This window comes from Lemur catta, chromosome 27 (genome assembly GCF_020740605.2).
Source record: "Lemur catta isolate mLemCat1 chromosome 27, mLemCat1.pri, whole genome shotgun sequence".
Classification (NCBI taxonomy): domain Eukaryota; kingdom Metazoa; phylum Chordata; class Mammalia; order Primates; family Lemuridae; genus Lemur; species Lemur catta.
The window spans coordinates 1043190-1056081 of record NC_059154.1 but is presented as its reverse complement, the minus strand read 5'-3'; positions in this window follow the sequence as shown (position 1 = coordinate 1056081).

Here is a 12892-nt window from a genome sequence, read left to right as displayed (position 1 = left end):
TTAGTCGTTGGCCGTTGGCCGTGGGCTTTTTTGGTTTTCTTGCTCTGCCTCTTTTGCTGTCCCGCCCCCCTGGGCTGGAAGGCGCCGGCGGGGAACAATACCGGGCCGAGCACGGCTTTTGGCAGTTGGCAGTTGGCAGTTGGCAGTGGGCCGTTGGCCGTGGGCTTTTTTGTTTTCTTGCTCTGCCTCTTTTGCTGTCCCGCCGCCCTGGGCTGGAAGGTGGCAGCGGGGAACAATACTGGGCCGAGATTAGCCGTTGGCAGTTGGCAGTTGGCAGTTGGCAGTTGGCCGTTGGCCGTGGGCTTTTTTGTTTTTCTTGCTCTGCCTCTTTTGCTGTCCCGCGCCCCTGGGCTGGAAGGTGGCAGCGGGGAACAATACTGGGCCGAGCGCGGCCGTTGGCAGTTGGCAGTTGGCAGTTAGTCGTTGGCCGTTGGCCGTGCGCTTTTTTGGTTTTCTTGCTCTGCCTCTTTTGCTGTCCCGCCCCCCTGGGCTGGAAGGCGCCGGCGGGGAACAATACCGGGCTGAGCACGGCCGATGGCAGTTTGCAGTTGGCAGTTGGCAGTGGGCCGTTGGCCATGGGCTTTTTTGTTTTTCTTGCTCTGCCTCTTTTGCTGTCCCGCCGCCCTGGGCTGGAAGGCGGCAGCGGGGAATAATACTGGGCCGAGCTTAGCCGTTGGCAGTTGGCAGTTGGCAGTTGGCAGTTGGCCGTTGGCCGTGGGCTTTTTTTGTTTTTCTTGCTCTGCCTCTTTTGCTGTCCCGCCCCCCTGGGCTAGAAGGCGGCAGCAGGGAACAATACCGGGCCGAGCGCGGCCGTTGGCAGTTGGCAGTTGGCATTTGGCAGTTGGCCGTTGGCCGTTGGCTTTTTTGTTTTTCTTTCTCTGCCTCTTTTGCTGTCCCACCCCCCTGGGTTGGAAGGCGGCAGCAGGGAACAATACCGGCCCGAGCGCGGCCGTTGGCAGTTGGCAGTTGGCAGTTGGCATTTGGCAGTTGGCCATTGGCTGTGGTCTTTTTTGTTTTTCTTTCTCTGCGTCTTTTGCTGTCCCGCCCCCCTGGGCTGGAAGGCGGCAGCGGGGAACAATACCAGACCAAGCGCGGCCCTTGGCAGTTGGCAGTTGGCAGTTGGCAGTTAGCCGTTGGCCGTTGGCTTGGGCTTTTTTGTTTTTCTTTGTCTGCCTCTTTTGCTGTCCTGCCCCCCTGGGCTGGAAGACGGGTGGGCCCCCTCCTCCTTCTCAGCCCCCGCTCCGGCTGCCGCCCCCGGCCGACCCGGACCCTGCCCCGTGGCCCCCGGAGAGAGGGTCCGATTGAAGATGTGGAGGCTCAGTCCCCGAGGCTGCTGCCCCTCCCACGCCTGCCTCCACAACTTCTGACCGACCGGCTCTCAATTCAGGACACATTCTAAAGTTGTCCATGTAGATGACACGTTACCCTAGGAAAGGAAAAATTGGATCCTATCCATATAGGCAGAGGAAGAGAATCTAAACAGTTGGCTATTCGTTCACGGGAACATAATTGAAGAATCCAGGTGAGAAGACATCTAGAAACACTTTTCAAAATCTAAATCTTAAGAAAATATTCTGAAGGATTAAGAAGTAGAAACATTCTTTGGAAAGTCACGAGCCAGACCCGGCTGTTGATAGGAAATCCTTCTCTTGGATACTGCAAGAGACGCTCTGAAAATCTCCTCAAACGAGGTCAAAAACCAAGAGTATGCTGGAATGGAAAATCACCTCTTTCTTTTGAGTCAACTCCTACGGTTCTCAGAATAGAGCGTTGGCCCGTGTGCACGGGAGACCGGCAGAAACCCGAAGCGAGTTCAGCAAGTTAGCTCCATCTGAAGTCCGCATTCCATTGATAGTTGGAATCCTTCTCATTTCCTAGCAGATACACAATAAGGAATGCGATTTTTCAAAAGGATTCACATTCGAAGTCACAGAAGATCCATATAGCGCCTCGGGGAAAGGGGGTGCCGACGTGGAGGGAACATTAGTACCCGGGGCGGGGAGGACACGCCAGAGCAAACCGGGGAAGGCAGGGAGCGCACCCACCCGCACACGAACGCCCCACCGGGCGCCCGACGCAGCGACGGGCTGGCCGGCTCTGGGGCCCCGCGGGTGTTGCTGCCACACTCGTGCACCGACGGGAATCGGGACAGAGCGGTCCTCCCCAGACAGGGGGGCCTCACGTCTTCGGGACCTCCGGGCGAAGGACCGGCCCCGCGGCCCCGCTTCCTCATCCCGGCCCAACCCCGAAGCCCCTCCCCACCGGGCCCTCGCGCGGGGCGGGGGAGGGCCCCCTCGCGCGCACTCTCCGCCTCTGGCCCCCCGTCCCCGCGCCTGGAAGTCCGTCCCAGCGCGCTGGAGCCCGCCGTTCTGCTGGGTGGGTTGTGGGACGGTGGTGCGGCGCTTCCGTGTTTTTGCCAGGGGACAGGAGGTGTGGGCGACCACGCGCCAGACCCGTCAGTCTTCCCCTGCCCTCCTCCCTCCGAGCGCCCCCCCCCCATCGGGACAGGGGGGTATACCGAAGCTCAGAGGCGGCGGGAGGGACCGCCCTGGGCGAGGAGGGGCCCTTATTGTCTCCGCCTCTTCGGGCTTCCCAGAGCACCCCCCAGTGTCTGAGGCCGCACCGCCCTGAAGGCGCCGGATCTCCTCTGGTCGGGGAAGCTAAGCAGGGTCGCGCGCGGTCGGGACCTGGATGGGAGACCGCTGGCGGAGAACAATGCTGGGCGTGGCAGTTGGCAGTTGGCTTTTTTGTTTTTCTTTCTCTGCCTCTTTTGCTGTCCTGCCCCCCTGGGCTGGAAGGCGGGAGGGGCTCCTCCGCCTGCCTCGGCCGTGAAGGGGCGGCCCCGTCTGCCCTCTCCGTCCCCGCCCCGGCTCCCGTCCCCGGCCGGCCCGAACCCTGCCCCGGGGCCCCCGGAGAGTGGGTCCTATTGGACATGTGGAGGCTCAGTCCCCGAGGCTGTCGCCCCTCACACGCCTGCTTCCGCAACTGCTGACCGACCGGCTCTGAATTCAGGACACATTCTAAAGTTGTCCAAGTACATGACCACGTTACCCTAGGAAAGGAAAAATTGGAGCCTATCCATATATGCAGAAGAAGAGAATCTAAACGGTTGGCTATTCGTTCACGGGAACATAATGGAAGAATCCAGATGAGAAGACATCTAGAGACACTTTTCAAAAGTCTGAATCTTTAGAAAATATTCTCTAGGATTAAGAAGTAGAAACATTCCTTGGAATGTCACCAGCAAGACGAGGGTGTTGATAGGAAATCCTTCTCTTCGATACTACAAGAGACGCTCTGAAAATCTCCTCAAACGAGGTCAAAAACCAAGAGTATGTTGGAAAGGAAAATCACCTCTTTCGTTTGCGTCACCTGCTACGGTTCTCAGAATAGACTGTTGGCCCGTGTGCACGGAGACCGGCAGAAACCCGAAGCGAGTTCAGCAACATAGCTCCATCTGAAGTCCGCATTCCATCGATAGTTTGATTCCTTCTCATTTCCTACCAGATACACAATAAGGAATGCGAGTTTTCAAAAGGATTCACATTCGAAGTCACAGAAGATCTACATAGCGCCTCCGGGAACGAGGTGCCGACGTGGAGGGAAAACTGAGTACCCGGGGCGGGGAGGACACGGCAGAGGAAACTGGGGCAGGCAGGGAGTGCACGCATCCGCACCCGCACGCCCCACCGGCTGCCGGCCCAGCGACAGGCCGGCCGGTTCTGGGGCCCCGCGGGTGCCACTGCCACACTCGTGCCCCGACGGGAATCGGGGCAGAGCGGTCCTCCCAAGACAGGGGGGCCGCACGTCTTCGCGACCTCCGAGCGAAGGACCGGCCCCGCGTCCCCGCTTCCACGTCCCGGCCCCACCCCAAGGCCCTCCCCACCGTGCCCTCCCGCGGGGCGGTGGAGGGTCCCCTTGCGAGCACTCTCCGCCTCTGGCGCCCCGTCCCCGCCCCTGGAAGTCCGTCCCAGGGCGCGCCAGCCCGCGGGTCTGCTCGCTGGGGTGTGGGACTGTGGGTCGGCGCTTCCGTGTTTCCGCCATGGGAGAGGAGGTGTGGCCGACCGCGCGCCAGACCAGCCAGTCTCCCCCTGGCCTCCCCCCCGCGCCCCCCGCCCGTATCGGTACAGGGGGGTCTAGGAAGCCAGAGGCCGCGGGAGGGACCGCCCTGGGCGGGGAGGGGCCCTTATCGGCTCGGCCTCTTGGGGCTTCCCGGAGCGCCCCCCAGTGTCTGAGGCCGCACTACCCTCAAGGCGCCAGATCTCGTCTGATCTGCGAAGCTAAGCGGGATCGGGCCCGGTGGGGACCTGGATGGGAGACCTCTGCCAGGAGACAATGCGGGGTGCGGCAGTTGGCCGTGGGCTTTTTTGTTTTTCTTCCTCTGCCTCTTTTGCTGTCCCGCCCCCCTGGGCTGGAAGGCGGCAGCAGGGAACAATACCGGCCTGAGCGCGGCCGTTGGCAGTTGGCAGTTGGCAGTTGGCAGTTGGCATTTGGCAGTTGGCCGTTGGCCGTGGGCTTTTTTGTTTTTCTTGCTCTGCCTCTTTTGCTGTCCTGCCCCCCATGGTTGGAAGGCGGCAGCAGGCAACAATACCGGGCCGAGTGCGGCCGTTGGCAGTTGGCAGTTGGCAGTTGGCATTTGGCAGTTGGCCGTTGGCCGTGGGCTTTTTTGTTTTTCTTGCTCTGCCTCTTTTGCTGTCCCGCCCCCCTGGGCTGGAAGGTGGCAGCGGGGAACAATACCGGGCCGAGCGCGGCCGTTGGCAGTTGGCAGTTGGCAGTTAGTCGTTGGCCGTTGGCCGTGGGCTTTTTTGGTTTTCTTGCTCTGCCTCTTTTGCTGTCCCGCCCCCCTGGGCTGGAAGGCGCCGGCGGGGAACAATACCGGGCCGAGCACGGCTTTTGGCAGTTGGCAGTTGGCAGTTGGCAGTGGGCCGTTGGCCGTGGGCTTTTTTGTTTTCTTGCTCTGCCTCTTTTGCTGTCCCGCCGCCCTGGGCTGGAAGGTGGCAGCGGGGAACAATACTGGGCCGAGATTAGCCGTTGGCAGTTGGCAGTTGGCAGTTGGCAGTTGGCCGTTGGCCGTGGGCTTTTTTGTTTTTCTTGCTCTGCCTCTTTTGCTGTCCCGCGCCCCTGGGCTGGAAGGTGGCAGCGGGGAACAATACTGGGCCGAGCGCGGCCGTTGGCAGTTGGCAGTTGGCAGTTAGTCGTTGGCCGTTGGCCGTGCGCTTTTTTGGTTTTCTTGCTCTGCCTCTTTTGCTGTCCCGCCCCCCTGGGCTGGAAGGCGCCGGCGGGGAACAATACCGGGCTGAGCACGGCCGATGGCAGTTTGCAGTTGGCAGTTGGCAGTGGGCCGTTGGCCATGGGCTTTTTTGTTTTTCTTGCTCTGCCTCTTTTGCTGTCCCGCCGCCCTGGGCTGGAAGGCGGCAGCGGGGAATAATACTGGGCCGAGCTTAGCCGTTGGCAGTTGGCAGTTGGCAGTTGGCAGTTGGCCGTTGGCCGTGGGCTTTTTTTGTTTTTCTTGCTCTGCCTCTTTTGCTGTCCCGCCCCCCTGGGCTAGAAGGCGGCAGCAGGGAACAATACCGGGCCGAGCGCGGCCGTTGGCAGTTGGCAGTTGGCATTTGGCAGTTGGCCGTTGGCCGTTGGCTTTTTTGTTTTTCTTTCTCTGCCTCTTTTGCTGTCCCACCCCCCTGGGTTGGAAGGCGGCAGCAGGGAACAATACCGGCCCGAGCGCGGCCGTTGGCAGTTGGCAGTTGGCAGTTGGCATTTGGCAGTTGGCCATTGGCTGTGGTCTTTTTTGTTTTTCTTTCTCTGCGTCTTTTGCTGTCCCGCCCCCCTGGGCTGGAAGGCGGCAGCGGGGAACAATACCAGACCAAGCGCGGCCCTTGGCAGTTGGCAGTTGGCAGTTGGCACTTAGCCGTTGGCCGTTGGCTTGGGCTTTTTTGTTTTTCTTTGTCTGCCTCTTTTGCTGTCCTGCCCCCCTGGGCTGGAAGACGGGTGGGCCCCCTCCTCCTTCTCAGCCCCCGCTCCGGCTGCCGCCCCCGGCCGACCCGGACCCTGCCCCGTGGCCCCCGGAGAGAGGGTCCGATTGAAGATGTGGAGGCTCAGTCCCCGAGGCTGCCGCCCCTCACACGCCTGCCTCCACAACTTCTGACCGACCGGCTCTCAATTCAGGACACATTCTAAAGTTGTCCATGTAGATGACACGTTACCCTAGGAAAGGAAAAATTGGATCCTATCCATATAGGCAGAGGAAGAGAATCTAAACAGTTGGCTATTCGTTCACGGGAACATAATTGAAGAATCCAGGTGAGAAGACATCTAGAAACACTTTTCAAAATCTAAATCTTAAGAAAATATTCTGAAGGATTAAGAAGTAGAAACATTCTTTGGAAAGTCACGAGCCAGACCCGGCTGTTGATAGGAAATCCTTCTCTTGGATACTGCAAGAGACGCTCTGAAAATCTCCTCAAACGAGGTCAAAAACCAAGAGTATGCTGGAATGGAAAATCACCTCTTTCGTTTGAGTCACCTCCTACGGTTCTCAGAATAGAGCGTTGGCCCGTGTGCACGGGAGACCGGCAGAAACCCGAAGCGAGTTCAGCAAGTTAGCTCCATCTGAAGTCCGCATTCCATTGATAGTTGGAATCCTTCTCATTTCCTAGCAGATACACAATAAGGAATGCGATTTTTCAAAAGGATTCACATTCGAAGTCACAGAAGATCCATATAGCGCCTCGGGGAAAGGGGTGCCGACGTGGAGGGAACATTAGTACCCGGGGCGGGGAGGACACGCCAGAGGAAACCGGGGAAGGCAGGGAGCGCACCCACCCGCACACGAACGCCCCACCGGGCGCCCGACGCAGCGACGGGCTGGCCGGCTCTGGGGCCCCGCGGGTGTTGCTGCCACACTCGTGCACCGACGGGAATCGGGGCAGAGCGGTCCTCCCCAGACAGGGGGGCCTCACGTCTTCGGGACCTCCGGGCGAAGGACCGGCCCCGCGGCCCCGCTTCCTCATCCCGGCCCAACCCCGAAGCCCCTCCCCACCGGGCCCTCGCGCGGGGCGGGGGAGGGCCTCCTCGCGCGCACTCTCCGCCTCTGGCCCCCCGTCCCCGCGCCTGGAAGTCCGTCCCAGCGCGCTGGAGCCCGCCGTTCTGCTGGGTGGGGTGTGGGACGGTGGTGCGGCGCTTCCGTGTTTCTGCCAGGGGACAGGAGGTGTGGGCGACCACGCGCCAGACCCGTCAGTCTTCCCCTGCCCTCCTCCCTCCGAGCGCCCCCCCCCATCGGGACAGGGGGGTATTCCGAAGCTCAGAGGCGGCGGGAGGGACCGCCCTGGGCGAGGAGGGGCCCTTATTGTCTCCGCCTCTTCGGGCTTCCCAGAGCACCCCCCAGTGTCTGAGGCCGCACCGCCCTGAAGGCGCCGGATCTCCTCTGGTCGGGGAAGCTAAGCAGGGTCGCGCGCGGTCGGGACCTGGATGGGAGACCGCTGGCGGAGAACAATGCTGGGCGTGGCAGTTGGCAGTTGGCAGTTGGCTTTTTTGTTTTTCTTTCTCTGCCTCTTTTGCTGTCCTGCCCCCCTGGGCTGGAAGGCGGGAGGGGCTCCTCCGCCTGCCTCGGCCGTGAAGGGGCGGCCCCGTCTGCCCTCTCCGTCCCCGCCCCGGCTCCCGTCCCCGGCCGGCCCGAACCCTGCCCCGGGGCCCCCGGAGAGAGGGTCCTATTGGACATGTGGAGGCTCAGTCCCCGAGGCTGTCGCCCCTCACACGCCTGCTTCCGCAACTGCTGACCGACCGGCTCTGAATTCAGGACACATTCTAAAGTTGTCCAAGTACATGACCACGTTACCCTAGGAAAGGAAAAATTGGAGCCTATCCATATATGCAGAAGAAGAGAATCTAAACGGTTGGCTATTCGTTCACGGGAACATAATGGAAGAATCCAGATGAGAAGACATCTAGAGACACTTTTCAAAAGTCTGAATCTTTAGAAAATATTCTCTAGGATTAAGAAGTAGAAACATTCCTTGGAATGTCACCAGCAAGACGAGGGTGTTGATAGGAAATCCTTCTCTTCGATACTACAAGAGACGCTCTGAAAATCTCCTCAAACGAGGTCAAAAACCAAGAGTATGTTGGAAAGGAAAATCACCTCTTTCGTTTGCGTCACCTGCTACGGTTCTCAGAATAGACTGTTGGCCCGTGTGCACGGAGACCGGCAGAAACCCGAAGCGAGTTCAGCAACATAGCTCCATCTGAAGTCCGCATTCCATCGATAGTTTGATTCCTTCTCATTTCCTACCAGATACACAATAAGGAATGCGATTTTTCAAAAGGATTCACATTCGAAGTCACAGAAGATCTACATAGCGCCTCCGGGAACGAGGTGCCGACGTGGAGGGAAAACTGAGTACCCGGGGCGGGGAGGACACGGCAGAGGAAACTGGGGCAGGCAGGGAGTGCACGCATCCGCACCCGCACGCCCCACCGGCTGCCGGCCCAGCGACAGGCCGGCCGGTTCTGGGGCCCCGCGGGTGCCACTGCCACACTCGTGCCCCGACGGGAATCGGGGCAGAGCGGTCCTCCCAAGACAGGGGGGCCGCACGTCTTCGCGACCTCCGAGCGAAGGACCGGCCCCGCGTCCCCGCTTCCACGTCCCGGCCCCACCCCAAGGCCCTCCCCACCGTGCCCTCCCGCGGGGCGGTGGAGGGTCCCCTTGCGAGCACTCTCCGCCTCTGGCGCCCCGTCCCCGCCCCTGGAAGTCCGTCCCAGGGCGCGCCAGCCCGCGGGTCTGCTCGCTGGGGTGTGGGACTGTGGGTCGGCGCTTCCGTGTTTCCGCCATGGGAGAGGAGGTGTGGCCGACCGCGCGCCAGACCAGCCAGTCTCCCCCTGGCCTCCCCCCCGCGCCCCCCGCCCGTATCGGTACAGGGGGGTCTAGGAAGCCAGAGGCCGCGGGAGGGACCGCCCTGGGCGGGGAGGGGCCCTTATCGGCTCGGCCTCTTGGGGCTTCCCGGAGCGCCCCCCAGTGTCTGAGGCCGCACTACCCTCAAGGTGCCAGATCTCGTCTGATCTGCGAAGCTAAGCAGGATCGGGCCCGGTCGGGACCTGGATGGGAGACCTCTGCCAGGAGACAATGCGGGGTGCGGCAGTTGGCCGTGGGCTTTTTTGTTTTTCTTCCTCTGCCTCTTTTGCTGTCCCGCCCCCCTGGGCTGGAAGGCGGCAGCAGGGAACAATACCGGCCTGAGCGCGGCCGTTGGCAGTTGGCAGTTGGCAGTTGGCAGTTGGCATTTGGCAGTTGGCCGTTGGCCGTGGGCTTTTTTGTTTTTCTTGCTCTGCCTCTTTTGCTGTCCCGCCCCCCATGGTTGGAAGGCGGCAGCAGGCAACAATACCGGGCCGAGTGCGGCCGTTGGCAGTTGGCAGTTGGCAGTTGGCATTTGGCAGTTGGCCGTTGGCCGTGGGCTTTTTTGTTTTTCTTGCTCTGCCTCTTTTGCTGTCCCGCCCCCCTGGGCTGGAAGGCGCCGGCGGGGAACAATACCGGGCCGAGCACGGCTTTTGGCAGTTGGCAGTTGGCAGTTGGCAGTGGGCCGTTGGACGTGGGCTTTTTTGTTTTCTTGCTCTGCCTCTTTTGCTGTCCCGCCGCCCTGGGCTGGAAGGTGGCAGCGGGGAACAATACTGGGCCGAGATTAGCCGTTGGCAGTTGGCAGTTGGCAGTTGGCAGTTGGCCGTTGGCCGTGGGCTTTTTTGTTTTTCTTGCTCTGCCTCTTTTGCTGTCCCGCGCCCCTGGGCTGGAAGGTGGCAGCGGGGAACAATACTGGGCCGAGCGCGGCCGTTGGCAGTTGGCAGTTGGCAGTTAGTCGTTGGCCGTTGGCCGTGCGCTTTTTTGGTTTTCTTGCTCTGCCTCTTTTGCTGTCCCGCCCCCCTGGGCTGGAAGGCGCCGGCGGGGAACAATACCGGGCTGAGCACGGCCGATGGCAGTTTGCAGTTGGCAGTTGGCAGTGGGCCGTTGGCCATGGGCTTTTTTGTTTTTCTTGCTCTGCCTCTTTTGCTGTCCCGCCGCCCTGGGCTGGAAGGCGGCAGCGGGGAATAATACTGGGCCGAGCTTAGCCGTTGGCAGTTGGCAGTTGGCAGTTGGCAGTTGGCCGTTGGCCGTGGGCTTTTTTTGTTTTTCTTGCTCTGCCTCTTTTGCTGTCCCGCCCCCCTGGGCTAGAAGGCGGCAGCAGGGAACAATACCGGGCCGAGCGCGGCCGTTGGCAGTTGGCAGTTGGCATTTGGCAGTTGGCCGTTGGCCGTTGGCTTTTTTGTTTTTCTTTCTCTGCCTCTTTTGCTGTCCCACCCCCCTGGGTTGGAAGGCGGCATCAGGGAACAATACCGGCCCGAGCGCGGCCGTTGGCAGTTGGCAGTTGGCAGTTGGCATTTGGCAGTTGGCCATTGGCTGTGGTCTTTTTTGTTTTTCTTTCTCTGCGTCTTTTGCTGTCCCGCCCCCCTGGGCTGGAAGGCGGCAGCGGGGAACAATACCAGACCAAGCGCGGCCCTTGGCAGTTGGCAGTTGGCAGTTGGCAGTTAGCCGTTGGCCGTTGGCTTGGGCTTTTTTGTTTTTCTTTGTCTGCCTCTTTTGCTGTCCTGCCCCCCTGGGCTGGAAGACGGGTGGGCCCCCTCCTCCTTCTCAGCCCCCGCTCCGGCTGCCGCCCCCGGCCGACCCGGACCCTGCCCCGTGGCCCCCGGAGAGAGGGTCCGATTGAAGATGTGGAGGCTCAGTCCCCGAGGCTGCCGCCCCTCACACGCCTGCCTCCACAACTTCTGACCGACCGGCTCTCAATTCAGGACACGTTCTAAAGTTGTCCATGTAGATGACACGTTACCCTAGGAAAGGAAAAATTGGATCCTATCCATATAGGCAGAGGAAGAGAATCTAAACAGTTGGCTATTCGTTCACGGGAACATAATTGAAGAATCCAGGTGAGAAGACATCTAGAAACACTTTTCAAAATCTAAATCTTAAGAAAATATTCTGAAGGATTAAGAAGTAGAAACATTCTTTGGAAAGTCACGAGCCAGACCCGGCTGTTGATAGGAAATCCTTCTCTTGGATACTGCAAGAGACGCTCTGAAAATCTCCTCAAACGAGGTCAAAAACCAAGAGTATGCTGGAATGGAAAATCACCTCTTTCGTTTGAGTCACCTCCTACGGTTCTCAGAATAGAGCGTTGGCCCGTGTGCACGGGAGACCGGCAGAAACCCGAAGCGAGTTCAGCAAGTTAGCTCCATCTGAAGTCCGCATTCCATTGATAGTTGGAATCCTTCTCATTTCCTAGCAGATACACAATAAGGAATGCGATTTTTCAAAAGGATTCACCTTCGAAGTCACAGAAGATCCATATAGCGCCTCGGGGAAAGGGGTGCCGACGTGGAGGGAACATTAGTACCCGGGGCGGGGAGGACACGCCAGAGGAAACCGGGGAAGGCAGGGAGCGCACCCACCCGCACACGAACGCCCCACCGGGCGCCCGACGCAGCGACGGGCTGGCCGGCTCTGGGGCCCCGCGGGTGTTGCTGCCACACTCGTGCACCGACGGGAATCGGGGCAGAGCGGTCCTCCCCAGACAGGGGGGCCTCACGTCTTCGGGACCTCCGGGCGAAGGACCGGCCCCGCGGCCCCGCTTCCTCATCCCGGCCCAACCCCGAAGCCCCTCCCCACCGGGCCCTCGCGCGGGGCGGGGGAGGGCCCCCTCGCGGGCACTCTCCGCCTCTGGCCCCCCGTCCCCGCGCCTGGAAGTCCGTCCCAGCGCGCTGGAGCCCGCCGTTCTGCTGGGTGGGGTGTGGGACGGTGGTGCGGCGCTTCCGTGTTTCTGCCAGGGGACAGGAGGTGTGGGCGACCACGCGCCAGACCCGTCAGTCTTCCCCTGCCCTCCTCCCTCCGAGCCCCCCCCCCCGATCGGGACAGGGGGGTATACCGAAGCTCAGAGGCGGCGGGAGGGACCGCCCTGGGCGAGGAGGGGCCCTTATTGTCTCCGCCTCTTCGGGCTTCCCAGAGCACCCCCCAGTGTCTGAGGCCGCACCGCCCTGAAGGCGCCGGATCTCCTCTGGTCGGGGAAGCTAAGCAGGGTCGCGCGCGGTCGGGACCTGGATGGGAGACCGCTGGCGGAGAACAATGCTGGGCGTGGCAGTTGGCAGTTGGCAGTTGGCTTTTTTGTTTTTCTTTCTCTGCCTCTTTTGCTGTCCTGCCCCCCTGGGCTGGAAGGCGGGAGGGGCTCCTCCGCCTGCCTCGGCCGTGAAGGGGCGGCCCCGTCTGCCCTCTCCGTCCCCGCCCCGGCTCCCGTCCCCGGCCGGCCCGAACCCTGCCCCGGGGCCCCCGGAGAGAGGGTCCTATTGGACATGTGGAGGCTCAGTCCCCGAGGCTGTCGCCCCTCACACGCCTGCTTCCGCAACTGCTGACCGACCGGCTCTGAATTCAGGACACATTCTAAAGTTGTCCAAGTACATGACCACGTTACCCTAGGAAAGGAAAAATTGGAGCCTATCCATATATGCAGAAGAAGAGAATCTAAACGGTTGGCTATTCGTTCACGGGAACATAATGGAAGAATCCAGATGAGAAGACATCTAGAGACACTTTTCAAAAGTCTGAATCTTTAGAAAATATTCTCTAGGATTAAGAAGTAGAAACATTCCTTGGAATGTCACCAGCAAGACGAGGGTGTTGATAGGAAATCCTTCTCTTCGATACTACAAGAGACGCTCTGAAAATCTCCTCAAACGAGGTCAAAAACCAAGAGTATGTTGGAAAGGAAAATCACCTCTTTCGTTTGCGTCACCTGCTACGGTTCTCAGAATAGACTGTTGGCCCGTGTGCACGGAGACCGGCAGAAACCCGAAGCGAGTTCAGCAACATAGCTCCATCTGAAGTCCGCAT